Raw genomic sequence first — 16827 nt, 5'->3', positions numbered from 1 at the left:
TTCTTAAAGTTTCCTGAAGAGATTGCTGGTAAAATTTTGTAATTTGATTATCATGAAGATTATATAGTACAGGCAAGTCAGTAAATCCAATAACATCACGAGACAACGTATTAATCTCTTTTGCAAACTGTATATTGTATACTCTAAGTTGAAGGTCACGCAAACTTATATTCCTTTTGTTGTCTCTTTTTATCTCATTCTCTTTTCTAATGATTCCAGCTTTAATGCATATTTTGTACATTGGTCAGAGCTCCAATTCAAATACAAACAACAAAAGAGAAGAATGCACATTCTTGGAATAGTGCATATCTGTAGATGGTTCTCTGATCTTGTTTCAGTAACAAGTCAGTGAGAATGTGTCCCTAGATCCCCAATGAAAGTAATTTTACATTAAATGGAAATAACACCATGAATCCACTACGGCAGTTAAACTATGTCTGGAAATATGACAAAATACCGCTCATTCTAGCTTAGATATACATTTATTTTCAAACAAAATGTCGCCAAAATGAATTTTAAGATACAATTTAGGCATAATACGCTAGAATTTTAGAATTCAAAGTTACAAGATATATAAATGGTTCATTTAAATCAGTGATTTTATAAAATAAAAATGTTCTATGTTCTTACAGTTGTTTACACACATTACTAATGGCAGAATAGTTTTCTTGACAACATGATCACTTTGGTATTATGAGCATTTCAACAGTATTAATTTTTCCTATACATGAACATATGATTTTTTAATTTATTTCAGTCTTTTTCATCTATTTTTTATGTTTTCAGTGTACAGATCTTTTACTTCCTCGCTTCCATTTATTCTTAAGCATTTTATTATTTTTAATGCTATTGTAAAAGAGATGGTTTTCTTAATTTCTCTTTTGAATAGTTTGTTACAGTATGGAAATGCAACTAATTTTTTTATTGTAGACTTTGTATTATGCAATTTTAATTTGCACAATTAAATTAACACACCCCTCAGAAAATTTTGCCTAGCCTGTGAGCTACATCTTTCTCAGTATCAGTTGTAGGATATTCTGAGTCATTTCCTAACATGCCTATTCCTTGGGATGTGTTCTTTTAGACTTTTCATCATTGAAATGCTTTTGAAATCATGTGGAATCTCCAAGTAAGGTACCTGAGAACAGCCCAGTTAGGACTATTCTAGATGTATTTTCAGATCAAACTTCTTAAGCATTCTTTACACAGGCCATTTCCCGGAGAGTTGGAAAGAGTAAACAGAAAACTTTTTGTGTTTCCCAAGGAAGTAAAAATAATCCAGTGGCTTAGTTTGACCTTCAAGGTTCTCCCCAACTGAGTACTATTCTAGATTTCCAATATTATCTACCCTTAGCACACATTTTATGTTCTATCATGTTATTTCACAAATGGACATCACATGAAGCCGATGATTATATGTGATTAATTATTATTATGAAAATAAGCTGCCATTCATATAAAAATAATTACCTCTTCTTTGTAGAGCCCTCCTTGGGTGGTCTTACAATAGTCTGCATATATGTTAATTTATGTTAATGACATTTGAATGCCGTTTTTAGCTTTTATAGAAAAGGAATTGTTTTGTTCACTTTAAAATTCTAATTCCTATGTGTAATTTTGCCAGGTCTTATATAAAGTACTATTCAATGATGCTACATCAGTGGATGCTACCTATAGGTACCTGGTATAATAATTGCTGAATTATTATACCTATAGGATGCTACCTATAGGTATAATAATGGATGCTATAGGTAGGATGCTATAGGTATAATAGGTAGCATAGGTATAATATAGGTAGGATGCTATAGGTAGCATAGGTATAATATAGGTATAATAGGTATAATAGGTAGCGCAGGTATAATATAGGTATAATATTATACCTATACATATTAGGTATTTTATATATATACACACACATATATATATAGGTATAATATATTATACCTACAGCATAGGTATAATATATTATACCTACAGCATAGGTATAATATATATATAATATATATAAAAAATATATATTATATATTATATATATTATATAATATATAATATATATATAATATATAATAATATATAATATATATGTTATTATATATAATATATAATATATAATTAGGTATAATATAGGTATAATAGGTATAATAGGTAGCATAAGTATAATATAGGTAGGATGCTATAGGTATAATAGGTAGCATAGGTATAATAATGGATGTAATAGGTAGGATGCTACCTATAGGTATAATAATGCTACCTATAGGTATAGGTATTATAGTACCTATAATAATTGCTGAATTATTAAACCTATAGGATGCTACCTATAGGTACCTGCTATAATAATCAGTGGATGCTACCTATAGGACCTGGTATAATAATCAGTGGATGCTACCTATAGGTACCTGGTATAATAATCAGTGGCTGCTACCTATAGGACCTGGTATAATAATCAGTGGATGCTACCTATAGGTACCTGGTATAATAATCAGTGGATGCTACCTATAGGACGTGGTATAATAATTAAAGTATAATAACTAATGTTTTGCTTTATGATTGTAAATAGCTGTTCTATATGTGGATAATTTTTCATTTGAGAAAGATGAACATGCTTTGGGTGAGAAAGCTTGCCACTTGAATAAGGTTCATGGCAACATAATAGTCTCAAAGTAATTTTAGTGAAAGCAATAACGTTTGCAACTACAAACAGGCTCAGCCGTAATCTTTAATATTCTTGCATTTAATTTCAGTAGTTCTTTTACATTCAACACTGTTGTCTCCGAACCTATATCCTCTATAAATAATAATTTAAAAAACTTTGAGGGACTTAAATTATTGTTTCTGCAATGAAAAATACATTTTGTAATGCAAATACGTGGAAATTATTTTAGAGTTTTAAGTTCACAATTACCTTTGGAGACTTCTGCTATCTCAGTCCCCACTGCAATACCCAGAGAAAATGTCTCTTCATCATTTTGACAATAGGAATGATTTTGGTAAATACTATTTGAATGTATTTCACAGGTCAGCAGTCTCATTCTAATATAGATCTACATCTTAGATTAGATCATAATTTGTTTTCTGCTTTACCTTCACCCTGACGTGCTATTTCATATAATTAAACAGTAAATCAATAGAATCCTTGTGGGTGGGATTCTGCAAAGAAAACAACCTGTGTTCTGCTTAATTATAAACTCATTAAAATAAGAACATGACATTTCCAAAGCACTGATTTGTTGTTACAAATCAAATTCCAGTGAAACCTAAGTGTGGGATTTACTGTCCTGAAAACAATCTTGGTTTGTGATGACAAACAAAGTCATCACTAATCTTACTGCACTTAAAGAGGCTACTGATTTTGTCCTCCAAATGAATAGGTACAATAGGTCACAGATAATTAATCTGTCAAATGATAGGTGGAATTACCAAGTAGTCCAGAACTCTATAAAAAGAAAAAAATATGGAATTTTTTCAGAGCAAAGTTATTTCTTGACATATGATTTCTGAGTGGCACATGCTTATAATTCCAAGGGGGGAACACTAGGCTATGTTTTATTTTAAAAATATGAGTGCATGTCAGAGGGTCTTATTCACATACAAATAGATAATTCATAATTTAACTATGTATATGCAACATACTTTAATTTGCTTCTATTTGCTTTCCTCTGGCTTCTCTTTAATTGGTTAGCATTTTATTTTTTGGAGAGGAGAACCATGGTACAGTGAGGCTGGGTGACTGGACAAAGATCAAATAGGTAGTATATTACATAATAAGGAAATTTAAGCACTGCCCTTCAAAATTTTACTTGATTTTAATTGACTAATAATAATTCTATATATTTATGGGGCAAAATGTGATGTATTGATATATGTATACACTGTGGAATGATGAAATGTAGCTAATTAACATATTATCACCTCATATATTTATCATTCATTTTTGGTGAGAACATTTAAAATCTATTAACAATTTTCAAATATGCAATACATTATTATTAACTATAGGCACTACGCTGTGTGGTAGATCAGTAGAACTCATTTCTCCTATCTAAAGGAAATCTTGTATCCTTTGATTAACATTTCCCCTTTCCTTGTTCATGTCTCCCACCCCCTGCCTCTAGTAACCACCATTCTGCTCTCTGCTTCTGTGATTTCTACTTTTTTTAGATTCCCCATTATAAGTGAGCTCATACAATACTTGTCTTTCTGTTCCTGGTTTATTTCATTTAGTGTAATGTTATCTAGATCTATCTATGTTGCTGCAAATGACAATAATTTCTTCTTTGTTAAGGCTAAATAGCATTTCTTTGTGTTATAAACCACATTTGCATTATCCAGTCATCTGTTGATAACGTTGATAATCAACTTAGGTTGACTCCATATCTTGGCTATTGTGAATAATGCTGCAATAAATATGGAAGTGTAGTTGTCATGTCAATATACTGATTTCTAATTCTTTGAATATAGAAGTTCACTGGAATTGCTGAATCGTATTTAAAACTGCTGTTGTTGTCTCTGGAAAACAGATCATCCAGTGTCTCCAGGCATTTGGACATGTGGGGCATCTTTTCACAGAACATATTCCTTGTCATGCTTGTGACTTTCCTGGTTCCATCATAACAAGAGACTTTTCAAAGGGCTTACTCTCCTGGAACCCTCATTGGGATTTCAATGGTCAATCTGTACTAGTAACTTTACTTACTATTGTGCATTTTCATTTGCAGGAAATGTATTCTAAATGTAAGCTAAACTATAGCATGTTTAAAAGTAACATCTCCATATCAATAAACATTATGAAAATGCAAAAAGAAAACAAAACTAAAAATAGATCCATAAATCCTATTATTCCTCTTAATGCATTTTTGTTAACTGATCTCTTCCATATTTTGGGCACTGAAGACTTCAAAAAGGATTCCAATATATTGCTATTTTTTTATGACAAGATGACTCTGGGGTTTTAGTACTTGGCAGATAATGAAAATATGTGGAATTTTACTATTTTGGTAATGATCTTTTGAATTGATTTACTTGAGAAATAATGAAATATTGCTAACTTCCCGGCTGCCCTACTACACTAAAAAGTCAATGTATTAAAAAGAGCAATGGATTAAACAATAGGCCTTAAATTCACATTTCACATCATCATCAATGTATGACAGTCTTTCTATGGCACTTGGGTGAAAACCTGTCTTATAAGTTATTATTCTCCCACACAACTAGTCTTCCACTCACTAAGTCTGTTTCATCCTGAGGAAATAATAAAAAGAAGCATCCCCAAATAAGTAGAAAGTGTTCTTGGCTCACAAATACAATTGGATGAAATACTTATGATCCAGTAAATAAGGGTCAGAGACTTCAATTGAAATTGAAATGCACTGTAATTCTCCCCAAATGAATAGGTATAGTAGGTCACAGATTACTTAATTGAATTTTAAAGAAAATTGGAAGAAATGATCTCTGTAGAATTATATCATTTAAAAGCTTAACCACTCAAGCTTGCAAAAAAAAAATGCGTTTGAAATATACCTCTCCCAAGGGTCAATATTCTAAATAAAGAAATGTATATTTGCTCCTCATTATGGGTCTTGGTAGCCAATAAACTGTCAGCTGAAGGGGAGCATATTTAAGAAAGCATACTTCTTGGTGCCTTCTTTATATTAGAAGTAGAGACAGGTCATCGGTGTGGGAAATCATTACTTCTGAGTTGTTATGCCATCCAAAATGTTTTTTGTATAAGTTATATTCCACATATTTGTGGTTGTTAGAAAACATTGATCAGAAATACATCGCTGTAATACATATATATCAAATATGTGTAACTATATATAATCATAAGATATTTCAAATTTATATAAATATATTTTTATAATTATAAGGGATCTAGAGAAAGGAATAAAGCAGCTGCAGATATCTAAAAGAGACTTCTGATGAAAGCCTAGTACACTTAGATGTATGCATGTACATAGCACATTTTGATACATAAGTTTAGGCATGTACAATAACTTTTATGATTCTCTTACCCTTTGAATTTAGATATCACATATTCTATTATCGTTGCAAAATATAGGGCTGTTTAATTAAGAAAGATTTTACTGGCCTGGCGCAGTGGCTCACGCCTGTAATACTAGCACTTTGGGAGGTGGAGGCAGGCAGATCACGAGGTCAGGAGATGGAGACCAGCCTGGCCAACACAGTGAAACCCCATCTGTACTAAAAATACAAAAAATTAGCTGGGCATGGTGGCACGCGCCTGCAGTCCCAGCTACTCGGGAGGCTGAGGCAGGAGAATCGCTTGAACCCGGGAGGCAGAGGTTGCAGTGAGCCGAGATCGCGCCACTGCACTCCAGCCTGGGCAACATAGTGAGACTCCATCCCAAAAAAAGAAAAAAAAAAAAAAAGGTTTTATTATTTCCATAGAGCTATGATACAATTGTTAGCTCAGAAAACTGTAGCTTTCAAAACGATGGCCTAAAGAGTCATCTAAATGATATATCACTCTGTATATGAAATATTGTGTTATGGAAGGTAATACCATGTTTGCACATAATGAAGTTAAACCAAGGGGCAACCTGAGAGAAGCCCATGGAAGAAAGAATCGGGTAATTCATGATTCACTTATGAATTGAGCAGAGTTTTCTCTCAAGAGGCAATAAACAATGTCAAAACTGTGTTTTCATTTAAGGCGCAGATATATACTTCGAAGATTCATGTGGAGTTTTGATGTTTAAGTAGAATAAACAGTTCCATACATCACTTAGTATCCTCCATTCTGGATTAAATTTCCTGAGAGTCTTCTGGCTATAATATTTGCTTCACTGCTAGTAAGTTCAAAGTATTTTATGTGTAAACATTTTGCTAAACACTTTATCATAATTCATCTTTGAACTCTTAACTATTTAGTCAATATACTTAAAAAGAAGATAAATTTTGTCAATATTAATTAAAAATAATCTTATATCTGACCTTTCTAAATGTATAAATAGGGTGAATTTATATTTGTAAAATGCCTAGCATAATTTCTAGCATATAACTTAGAATAGTTTAAAAAGTTTAGGGGATATATGTGTGTGCGTATGGGGAGTATATAGAGTTAATATAGGGAGAAAATATTTTGGGATGAAAGAACTTGCATAATGGTTAGTTATAAATATATTTTCAGGACTTTTATTTAGCCAGATGAGACGTAAGAATAATAAGAAGAATATGTTAATTTTATTCCTTCTGTCTACTTTAATCATCTGCTATAGGGGAACCCTAATTTGCCTAACCTGTAGCAAGTGCTTTTCCAGGCTGATATGCTAATCATTCTTGGTAACATGAAGGTCTTAGTGTCATTTGTGAACCCCCTTGGCTCTGATCTTCAAAATTTCTCAGAATCATGAAAGGGACATGGTATATGTATGAGGGAGGAGTAGGGGCAATGATACAATTCAAGGATGAACCACTGGGACACAAGTTTTTCAGAATCTTTTCTGTCCAAAAACTGTTTACTTCTATTTTGGGATCATGTATCATCCTCATTCTGTTTTTGTTGTTGTTGTTGTTTTTTAGTTTCGTATTGTATCTCATATTAGGCTATAACTCATTCTCAACCTGTCCTCCAGGTAAATGATGTTTGCGTTTATTTCTCTCTGTTTGTAGAATATATATGTAGCGGCTTACAGGTTTATTTCCAGCAAAACATACTTTACAGCTCATACTTCTCAACTGAATGAGGAGTCCCCTGATTAAGCAATTTGCCATTTTATAAACAAATCTTTAAAAAAACTTTTTAAAATTATACTTTAAGTTTTGGAATACATGTACAGAACATCCAGGTTTGTTACATAGGTATACAGGTGCCATGGTGGTTTGCTGCACCCATCAACTCATCATATACATTAGGTATTTCTCCTAATGCTATCCCTCCCCTAGTCCTCCAACCCCTGACAGGCCCTAGTGTGTGATGTTCCCCTCCCTGTGTCTATGTGTTCTCAGTGGTTATAAACAAATCTTAACATTAATAGTGTTCTTGCCAAAATTACCAGTGACAAAATTTCAAGACATTCTACATGAATCAGCTTCTTATTTCTATTGTAACTGCCAGGCTTCCTTAAATCACAGTATGTGTGATTTCTTCCAAAAGCTTCAATACTGCTTAATGAAACCACAAATGATTAACTATAGGGACATTCTTATATAAGGTTAACACTATGCATACTGATTAAGATAGAGAAATTCAGATAGCTGTTGTTTTAGTCATTTTTCTGCCCTGAGTCCATCAGAATACTCTAGCAGAGTACCATATATTTAATAGATATTGAGTATGAATATAGATTCTTATCACACGCAAAAAGACTTCACAATAATTATGTCAGCATGAATAACAGAAATACGAACCATTAATACATGGGATTTGTAAGCTAAATGTCATATATTTTGTTTTGCTTTTTTAAGAGACAGTATCCTCCTATGTTGCCCAGGCTGTAGTACAGTAGCTATTCACAGGTGCAATCATAGCTTACTGCAGCCTTAAACTCCTGGGCTAAAGTGATCCTCCTGCCTCAATCTCCCAAGTAGCTGGGACTACAGATGCACCACCAGATATGTTTTGAGCTCTTTTCTCCCTTCTAGGAGTGAACATGATGTAATACTTTAAAAATATAGATTATTATTAAAAATACTATATACTGAGGACAGAGCTATATTTTCTCTAGCCATTTCTTTGGTGTCCTTTGAATCAGAGATCCAATTATCATCATTTGGGGAAAGATTCTGACTATTAATTTAATATAATACTTTTTTTTGCAGCCTGCAGTGACACATGGAGAAAATGTAACTATAGCCTTATTTAGTGTTAAATTATCTACTTCATGTAATAAGTAAATGTTGAAAATGAAGAGAGAATGTTCTATACAATTTCTCTCAAATGACACAAATTGGATGTCCAGTAATTGGTCCCAAGTCCTGATTTCTGGTCAATTACTTAAATTTCAGACCACATTGTATCCATTAAGTGTAGCCACTCTTCATTGAAATTTTGTTCATTTAATACAGAGCTTCCTATTTATATAATGCCTATCTCCAAGGAATTTAATGCAAATTTAAAGATTATCTCAGTAATCCTTATGACTGGAGATTATATGATTATGCATTTATAGTGATGGAAACTGAGGCAGAAACAATTTTAGTGGCTTTCATAAAGTCCTACCATATGCTATCTGTGACAGTCTTCCATGTGGAAGGAATTGTCACCTCATACACATTTAGCACTCGTAGGTCACCATATTAAAAAGTTTCCATGGAGACTGCCCCAAACTTAAATTTTGCAGCTCATTAGTGAAGAAAGATGCTTCAATTTTTTGCTACTGCATGTACATCTGACAAAAAAAAAAAAATCTTTTCTGCAACCACTAAAGCAGGACTGAAGAGAAAATAGAGAGTGCTCAAGATCCTCACTAGCACAAGCAGGGCAATTTTTCTTTCCTCATTATTAATACGTCATATTACATTGTGAAGCAAGTGTCCCAACATAGGTCTAGTTGCTTAATGTCTCAGACAATAACCTATCATACAAGCAAGGAGGCTTAGAATCCAGATCTAGTAGATCTAGTAGTAAGGCTTCTCAGAATCCTATTAATGGGGTTCCAATTTGCAATATATTCAATGTATTCAATAACATAAAGGCTTCAATCTTCAACAGGAAGGGGCAGAGCTGACAATCACAGCCTCTTATAACCATGGGTGTCTCTGAGTTCATTTTTTCCTACGTACGGAATAAAAATAAGAAACACAGAGTGTCAGATCTCAATGAGTTTCAATAATCATTGTGAAAGGAGAAATTCAGGCATCTATAGTGAAATTTGTTCCTGTAAAGACACCTTATTTTTTAAAGAAAGAGAGAGAGAAAGAGTGACATGAGGCACCAAAGAAAATGTTACTATCAGAGCATCTTTCAGAATCATACCAAATTTGAAATAACTATATAGTAATAATTACAATGACTGTTAAATTATAGTAAAGAAGTGGATATGGGAAAATAGAACATAAATTCCATTTGCTGTTCTGTAATAGAGTATGGTTACCAAATACCCGCTTTATGATGCCAAAGTATCATTTTGAAAAAGCCATTGCTGAGGATTCCTTTAGTGCCTAATGTTTTTTTTTTCATCTCTTTTTTGTTAATGGCCTAAATTTTAACTAAGTCACTAATGCAATAATAGAAGGACATTCTTAATTATTAATTTTTTAAAAAATAACCAATACTAGCATATTCTATATACTGAATGCCCCTAAAGTTGTTAGGTATTCTGAATATGTTTAATAGCTAGATAGATAAATAGATGTAATGCTATGGTTAGCATGATTTAGTAGAATAATGTGAACAAAACAAAAGTGTCCTTGCAACATACATTTATCACACTCTTTACAGGAGATACTAAAAACCACTAACAATCTTTTCAGGAGAAAGTAAAGTAAGTATTGTGGTATTCACAAACAGAGATATAACACAGGCTGATTTTGGCTCCCTGTGATGAAATGTGAATGTCTTTGAGAGGTGTAAAATAATACAAGCAGAAATGACAGATTGAGAATTTCTGCTTGGAGCAATGCATGGAACATATTATCCAAATCACCCTCTGTGAAAGTGTATATGATTCGCTGTGTAAAAGCAAAAGGAGAAAATCAATATATAGTTAGAGAATATAGTGTTAATAGTTCAGTTGTTTCTTTTTTACAGGCTTACTTTTTCAAATATGTTTTTACATGATAAATTGTACTTAAGTCTATATTAATGTTCTTGAGATTTTAACATTGTGCTTTTTCTCAAGTACAAAATTAGAGTAATGCAATATATCATGGTTTCCTAGGTAATTCCTGACTCAGATATAGTGGGAGCACTTAGTAAATTTCAAATTTCAGGCTGCAATTCCAGAACTGCTGAGTAGAATTTTCAAAGGTAATCACACTATATTGCTCAGGAAATTCTGATGCCTACCAAATATATACTTCCTTTTGCTACTTTGACAAACTGCCACAAATGTAGTAGCTTAAACAACACAAATTTATCTCTTACAGATCTGGAAGTTAGAGTCTGAAAATGTGTTTCACTGAGTTAATGTCAAGGAATCAGTAGGGCTGTTTCCATCTGAAGTTCTAGGGAGAATTCATTTCCTTATCTTCTGCAGCTTCGAAAGGCTGCCTGATTTCCTTAGATCTCAACCCCTTCCTCTATCTTTGAATCTAGTAAGGTAGCATCTTCAAATCTCTCACTACTTCTGCTTTCGTAGTCACTTAATGTGTGTATGTGTGTTTTATTCTGAACTTTTGCCTTTCTCTTTTGAGGAACATTGTTTATTGTAATTTCATTGAGTTCATTTAGAATAATATTTCTGTGTCAAGATCATTAACTTAATTACATCTGCAAAGTCTCTTTGTTATGTAAGGTAACATATTCCAGGTTTGGGAGGTTAGGACTAGGCCATCTTTAAGGGACCATTGTTCTGTTTGCCACACCAAATTTGGGTAGAATTTGATGACCCTACCAAGCAATTAAATTCTACAGTCCTATATATCTGCCAACATCGTTGTTGCTGCATTTAACTATTTATTTATTTATTCATTCATCATTAAATAAGTACTTGTTTCACAGCTACTGGGTGTAAAGCACAGAGCCAGTCCATGGAGACATGAAAATAATTTAAAAGTAAAATCCCTACCCTTATGCAATTCTATCTTTCAGTATAATTTCTAAACCAAATTAATATATGTGGGTATTACCTAATTATGTGCAAAATATGGTCTATTTACAAATAAAAAAGACATACTTTTGTAGTAGACAGAGAATGTGATATGTTGTTTCCATTGAAATTTCCATTATTATTCTAGAAATAGATTGTAAAATAGCATAAAAGGAGACATCCATGGGAATACATCATAGAATTGGTAAGTTAAAAAAAAAAAAGAAAAAAAGAAAGTCTGCAAGACTACAGCCTAGGGAGATATACTGAGCGATTGACATACTGTTAGGGTGTCAATAAAATCAAACGTTGCCAGTTAGAAGAATAATGAGCTCTTTTTTCTCTGTACCCAAAGGAGATTAATTCAAGAATATATATTTTCTGCAGGTTGCTCACCTCTCCCGATAAAATGAAAGTGCTAAAAATGGTCATCTGGGGGTGGTTTTGACTTTACTTTTTATTCTCTCTACTGAGAAGAAACAAGTTACATAACTTCTATTACACAGAGAATTCCATAATAGACATTTTGTTATTTGGATTCCTGGCCAAGTGACTTAATGAATGTTCAGTTAAAGAATATGTATTTTAAAATTATCATGTCAGAACTGACAGAAGAGTTCCTCTACTGTTAAAAATGTCCCAAGTTAGGCAAAAATCTGTTAATGCCACACACACAAAATTGAAATTAGCAAGTCACTGAAAGAAAACAGGAACTCCCACTCTCCATAGTCAGGCTTTTCTGAAATTCAGACCCAGAAACCCTTATCTTGCCTTGGGTTCACTCTATCTGCTTCTCTAAATTTCTGTTTTCCCTGATGCTTCCATGAATTTTTACCATAGCTACTGTTGACTCTTCTTTTCCTGGGATAGTAGCAGAGATGCTTCAGGTACAATTTTAGCCCTATACTACAGGAGCAATTCTTTTCACTTCTGCTGTTTCATCTTCAGGTACCTTGTGCTTTGAAGGTGCTCCCTAGGTATTTAGATACACTTTTGAGTTTGCTTCATGCTTTGAACTTTCCTGAGCTCGTCTGTTTCTTCAAATTCATCTGTCCTGTTTCCCACTTTCTTTACATTTGAAAGAAGAAAGTCAGGGGAAGTGATTTGAGTTTTATGTTAATACGTGCTCCTGGTTTCATATGATTATGTTCTCAGAAAACATGTTTTTATTTTAACAGGAGCCATCAATACCAAAGACCTGTGTTTCTCAAACTATGTAACTCAAACATCTGTTGAATAGTATATTCGGTAAATCAAAAGCTAAACATCATGCATTTGTCTGAAGCATGCATTTTAATTCATTCTAAATAAAGCATTGCTTTTGTATTATTGAATATAATATACAATTTATATTAGATGCTTTTGAGCCAAGTCTCCCGCTTCAAATAAATTTTGTCCTTCTGATATGTTATTTTAGGTTCATAAGTCTCTAAATCCTCTTCGTACAGAACCCCACAGAAAACATATTTAACTCGTTTGCAATTCTGGATATTTCAGTATAAAAGTATGAGAATAACTGCGTTAAAAGACGGGAACTTAGCTTTGTTGAAAGATCCTCATGATCCATCTGAATCACCATCGAGGCTCAGCCTGAAATGGAGAAAGCAGAGGTAATTTTTGAATTCCATGTTGATACTGCAAGTTTAGTAACAAATTCTTTAAGGAGAGTAGGAGAAACAGTTGAGAGGTAGAGGTATCAGAGTAAAAGATGAGTACTTAAAAATTGGGTAATAATAAGAGGATTTTTTTGTTACATTCTAGCTAACATCTATCACACTGTGGCAACCACAAGTGTCATGAGAAGTTTTATAGACCAATATCCAGAGAGAGAGAATCAGAGTATAGGATGGACATGGCAATTGTTTAGACCCACAGTCTTGTTTTATAAAAATGTGAGAAGGTTAAGAAGCTTTTCCTTGGATCTTATAGTGATTCACTGGAAGAACTGAACACTGTGCTAAGGGAATTAGTAAAAAAAAAAAAAAAGTTCTAGCTTAATTCAAAAAAACACAACTTGAGTTAGTTTAAGATATAAAAAGAAGTTTATTGGGTCATGTAACAAAACCATGAAATTAGGACAGATTAAACTGCATCATTTAGGGTTGGCTAAGAACAGATGACTTTATTTAGGGATGTCTCTTCTCTCTACTTCATGCGTCAATGTCATGTTCTGTTTTACTATGAGGAATTTTTCTGAACATTGAAACTATGGCAGTAAGTATCTTTTTCTTGTATCTTAACAGCATTTCATCTAAAAACAGCATCTCCAATTTCTTCCTGTTCCAGAAATTAAAATCATAAGGAAAATGTCTTATTGTCTTGGCTCAGGTCACCTGACACTTGAACCAAGGAAAGGTGAGTTAGTAATCCCTAGTCTGTGTGACTTTTTTGCTCTTGTAACCAAGACAAAAACAGTTTTAAAGGAAGATGAAGATTGGCAAGTGCCCTTCCCCTAGATGCTGGGGCTCTAATAATAAACAAAAAAGACATGGGTTTCTGAAGTGCATGTGCTTAAAGTCTAGCAGAAGTGTTTTATACCGGACAAACTTCAATTTACTCAACCTGGAATATCCATTGTAGAAATCAGTTTTAAAAGGGCTGTCAAATAAGCAACGGTCAAAACGATAAGCTGTTTCTTCAGTTGTCACCCTTTAAAAAATTCATTGTCTGAGTCCCAGTACCCATATACTGTATAAAATAATATGTACATATGAATCAAATAATAACTGCAGATTGCATTTGATTACTTTGCAGAAATGGGCTATTTTGGATTCCTCCCCAAATACTATTTATTTTCTACAACGATGTTTGATCTTGTACTTTTCCCAAAAGACCTTTCTGTCTGTTTTGAAATACAAATGAAGATAATGTTTAAACGCTATAAACCTGACTCTCCTATTCATACACTGTCTACCTTGTGACAGTGTCTTATAGTCCTTTAGGTTTCAAAGCAATCAACTGGTAGCTTCTCAGATGCATTTGGCTACTGTCTACAGAAACTGTTAGTGCTCTCAATTGGATGGAAAATTACTGAGGACAAGCCAAATATTCTTGGTTTTTTGCAGCTACCATAATCAGGATGCTAATAATTAGAACTTCTTCTGAATTTTTAAAGTGAAATAGAAATTACTCCAACCTAGCTGCTATTTTTTGACGATGTATAAAATTTGTAAGTGTAATTTTATTTTCTGGAGAATGAGAGAAAACGAATGTCTGACTTCTATCCCCGAACTGAGATAGAAATATAACAAATATATATTTTATATATATATATAATATATATATTTGTTAAAGGATATATAGATAGATAAATATCTGTATTCTTTAACAACAAAAGCTTACTTATGAAATCCAGCTGCAGACTCAATTAGTGCACCTTAGTGAAACACACACTATTTTAATTATTGGTTCTATTTAGGGAGAGAAATGGCATGAAGTTTAGAGAAAGTGCTTTGTGGGAATAAGTAGGTCATTGGCCTCAACCCTGCTGTATTTGTGCTCTTGAGAGTAACACTCTCTCAGTTTCCAGGAAACTTCCTCTGCCTTCATAGCTACATTTTGCTTGTATTGTAGGGTAACATAAAAGAAAAAAGTAAAGGAAATAATATTTCACCAAACAAAATAATTTTGGGAGACTTTTTTGGCAATTTATGTTTATGACCACAAAACATTGTCACTCTTCCACCTGCTACATCTCAGAGAGAGAAATATTCACCAACGTCAAACAAACTAAATTATTAGAGTAGCTTCTTCAGGCTCCACACAGTTCAGTATCTCTTGTAACCATAGCAACCTACATGTATAAAGGAGCAAGGCAAAGTGCTCCTGATACTGTCTTGCTTAAAGGTCCTGTCTAAGACTTGATATTCCATGATATATAGCTCTAGCAGCAAGTTAAGCATGTTGTCTTATTATTTTCAGATTATGTAATTATTCTTTCTGCATTTGAAACTACGATTCTGAGAACTACAAAGACAACAAATTATCAACTGTCCCTTAGCTTAAATCTCTCTATCTTGAATATTGTGTCTGTGTTCTCGTAATTGAGTAAGAATTCCATCTAAAAGACCCTTTTCCCCAAAGAATTTCATGAAATTGTAATTCAGTCTTCTCAGAGAGATGTAGAAGAAAAGAACAAGAATAAAACAGACCACATGGTACAGTAGAAAGAGCATGAACTTTGGATTGAGACTGATCTGTTTTGAATCCCAAACCTTCACATTCTACCAGAAAGAATTCAGACAAGTCACTTCACTTCTGAGTCTCTCTTTCTTATTCTCAAAGCAGGGATATTGACAGGCACTTCTCAAAGCCATTGAGATGATTTAATGAGATTGCATATGTAAGTTCCCTAGCATAGAGAGGGCTCAACAATCATATATTGTAGAAAATCATCTCAATTAGAGTTGTATTAGTCCATTCTCATGCAGCTATGAAGAAATATCGAAGATTGAGTAACTTATAAAGAAAAGAGGTTTAATTGACCCACAGTTGTGCATGGCTAGGGAGGCCTCAGGAATCTTCCAATTGTGGTGGAAGGCAACCCTTTAGAGGTTGGCAAGAGAAAAAATGAGAACTGAGTGAAGAGGAAAGCCCCTTATAAAACCATCAGAGCTTGTGAGACCTTACCATCAAGAGAATAGCATGGGGGCAGCTGGCCCCATGATCCAATTATCTCCCACTGGGTCCCTCCCATAACGTGTGGGGATAATGGGAAGTACAATTCAAGGTGAGATTTGGGTGGAGATACAGCCAAACCATATCATTACAGCCTGGTCCATTTCAAATCTTATGTCCTCACATTTATAAACACAATCATGCCTTGCCAAAAGTCCCCCCAAGACTTAACTCATTCCAGCATTAACCCAAAAGTCCAAGTCCAAAGTCTCATCTGAGACAAGGCAAGCCCCTTCTGTCTATGAGTCTGTAAAGTCAAAAGCAAGATAGTTACTCCATCAAGACATTGGGGTTATAGGAATTGGGTAAATACAGCTGTTCCAAATGGGAGAAGGTGGCCAAAACAAAGGAGCTACAAGCCCCGTGCAAATCCATAATCCAATAGGGCAGTCATTAAACCTTAAAATTCCAAAATAATCTCCTTTGAGTCCATGTCTCA

At 33.5% G+C, this 16827-nt stretch overlaps 1 long non-coding RNA gene across 1 annotated transcript in view; it reads right to left on the bottom strand.

Moving 5' to 3' along the window:
* Positions 1-6981: 6981 nt before the first annotated feature.
* Positions 6982-16827, bottom strand: part of LOC129035202 (uncharacterized) — a 43353-nt gene continuing 33507 nt past the window's right edge. The window contains exon 3 of the long non-coding RNA XR_008502140.2: positions 6982-13301. This is a non-coding gene — a long non-coding RNA (uncharacterized LOC129035202). The remainder of the gene's footprint in view (positions 13302-16827) is intronic.

This window comes from Pongo pygmaeus, chromosome 3, assembly GCF_028885625.2.
Source record: "Pongo pygmaeus isolate AG05252 chromosome 3, NHGRI_mPonPyg2-v2.0_pri, whole genome shotgun sequence".
Taxonomy (NCBI): domain Eukaryota; kingdom Metazoa; phylum Chordata; class Mammalia; order Primates; family Hominidae; genus Pongo; species Pongo pygmaeus.
This window is presented reverse-complemented; position numbering and strand designations above follow the sequence as displayed.